Source organism: Limulus polyphemus, unplaced genomic scaffold, assembly GCF_000517525.1.
Source record: "Limulus polyphemus unplaced genomic scaffold, Limulus_polyphemus-2.1.2 Scaffold3663, whole genome shotgun sequence".
NCBI classification, from domain to species: domain Eukaryota; kingdom Metazoa; phylum Arthropoda; class Merostomata; order Xiphosura; family Limulidae; genus Limulus; species Limulus polyphemus.
The window spans coordinates 24485-27398 of record NW_013669273.1 but is presented as its reverse complement, the minus strand read 5'-3'; positions in this window follow the sequence as shown (position 1 = coordinate 27398).

Sequence of the window (2914 nt, the reverse complement as noted above, 5' to 3'; positions counted from 1 at the left end):
GTTGTCACAAAAATGGAATTTCTCTTTTCAACCATTTTAGTTAGGCCTAGTGTGGTTATGGGGTTAACATGTCGGATTGTAAATCTGAGGTTCCTGTTGCTTTAGGAAAAAATAAAAGTAGCGCTCCGCAGTTTCTGACTTATCGGTGCGTTATAAGAGTGTGGATCAAATCCCATTAATCGACTAGAAGAGCCCAAGACTTGGCAATAAGGGACGACTGTCGTAGGTAGTCCTTGTATAGCTTTGCGTGAATATTAGAAACAACACACGGCTGCGAGGGTTTTATTGTCTTGAAATTTGTACATGTCCTACAGTAATTCCTGTACACTGAATCCGAAAATGATATCCATTTTTCTTCATCACATACATCTTTTTCACAAAACGTCATGTATACTTTTACATAAGTGAATCATTTTCAATGAAATCGGGTAACATTCTGTCATGTTTAAAATGTTGACAACCACTGGCTATAGATTTCTCTAGACCAATCGCGACGTGAGAATCTTGGCGATCGTTCTAGAACCCAAACATAACAAAGATAATAATAAAAAATGTTCATTGTGGTAAACGAAATAATAATTTGATCTTAAGTAAGAGTTTTTTCTTCCAGATTTGTAAAAAATCCTTACTTGATAGAAAAAAAAGAATATTATTTTCGAAATCTGCGTAGCTGAATTATAGGAAATCAGTTATCAAAACCAAAACAACTTTTATTAAGTTTAAATTCGCAGGCCTTATGTTATCAGTATATTTTTCGCGCGTCTATCCACCTGGCCTCCAGTGACACAGCGGTATGTCTGCGGACTTACAACGCTAGAAACCGGGTTTCGATACCTGTAGTTGGCAGAGCACAGATAGCCCAGTATGTAGCTTTGTGCTTAACTTCAAAACAAACAAACAAAACAAAATATCCACCTGTACATTTATGAATATATCGCGTATTTGTAATTATTTGAAATTTATCTAGGCTAAACTGGACAAAAGAATAGTAGTGAAAAGATGTACAAATCAAAGTGAAAACGAAATGGGTGTCTCATACTTAGCGGAGAGACAGAATAAAGCTGGAGGGGTAAATAACTTTGACAAAAGTGTGGTGATAAGGGAAAGACCTTCAAAATAATAAAGAATTAGGAGATATAGAATTTAACAAATGGAAATCTGGTGACGGAAGACATAACTAGGTAGGGAAATACATTTGACAAAGGATGGAATACTACATGATAGACTAACAAATAATAGTTGGGTAAGTGAAAGAATGAACAAAAGAAGTTAATGTGATGGAAAAGTGTTCGGGTAAATGGTCGGTGATTGGCTGAAATAAGATATAAGAAAATGTATGAACAATCAGAATAACGTGTCTAGACTGATATTTGAGCAGATAACTAAGATAAGTGCGTGTGAATACTTGTTTGTTTGTTTGTTTTGAATTTCGCGCAAAGCTACACGAGGGCTATCTGTGCTAGCCGTCCCTAATTTAGCAGTGTAAGACTAGAGGGAAGGCAGCTAGTCATCACCACCCACCGCCAACTCTTGGGCTATTCTTTTACCAACGAATAGTGGGATTGACCGTCACGTTATATCGCCTCCACGGCTGAAAGGGCGAGCATGTTTGGTGGGATGGGGATTCGAACCCGCGACCCTCAGATTGCGAGTCGAGCGCCCTAACCACCTGGCCATGCCGGACGCTGAGTAATAAACATATAGATGGATATGCGGTGTTTAGTTTGACCCTTAAACTTACCTTATATAACATATGTTAACATAGGCTTTAGAAAAATAAGTAACATTAATGCTTGCTTGTTAGTTGTTAAGCTCAAAGTAACCACTGGGCCCTCTGTGCCTTACCACCTCAAGGATTGAATCCTGAATTTTAGTGTTATAAACTCTCGAGCTTACCGTTGAGACACGACGTGTAATGTCAATGTTATAATCTAACCTTACATATATTATACAGCATAGAAAATGTTTACCTTATCTGTTTAACTCCTCAAACTTATAAATAGTGGAACAGATTCTAAATACTCATACCAGCAACTTTGTATCCAATAACCATTCCTCTTACAACATCCATTAGCTCCCGTCCTTCTGACATCTTCACTCCAATTGGCTAGCTTTGGAAGCTCCATAATTTTATAAAATTTACGCACTGATAAGTCATGAATTCGAACCGTGGATTTTAAAGTTGTTATTCCATACACTTACCGCTGCCCCTCAGGGGGACAGAGAGGACTTTAAGGAAGAATTTAGTACATAAGAGCTTTATTGATATTTTTACGAATGACAAATTATATGACTGAAAGAAAGTATTAATATTTGAGTGAAAGTATTAATATTTGGGTGAAAGTATTAATATTTGGGTGAAAGTATTAATATTTGGGTGAAAGTATTAATATTTGGGTGAAAGTATTAATATTTGGGTGAAAGTATTAATATTTGAGTGAGTAAGAGACGAAGGGAAAGGAGACATATATGTTAGAGTATGGATCATTGACTGAGAATATAAATAATTAGGTTGATGACTAAACGAAACGATAGGTGAATGATAAGATAAAAAGACTGATGTTTAAGAGAATAAGTAAACAATAAATCGTATAAATGTGAATAACTATTAATGAATGAATAGATATGTGGTAAGTAGAAGCCTGATATGATATCACCTGGAAGTATGTGACTGACGAATACATGAATGTGTGAAGAAGTGTTAAAATCAAGGGAAAATTGAGCTGATGATTGATTAAATGAAATAGGTTAACTGGAATTATAACTCGTGGGTAAATAAATTAATAGAAGGGTATTGTAGGACTGTAGGTGCAAACTTTACAGATTAAAGAGGAGTGGTTATATGTTTGTATGAATGGTAAACTAGGTGTACAACTGAGGGACAGACTAACAGATTAGTTGGATAGTTACATAG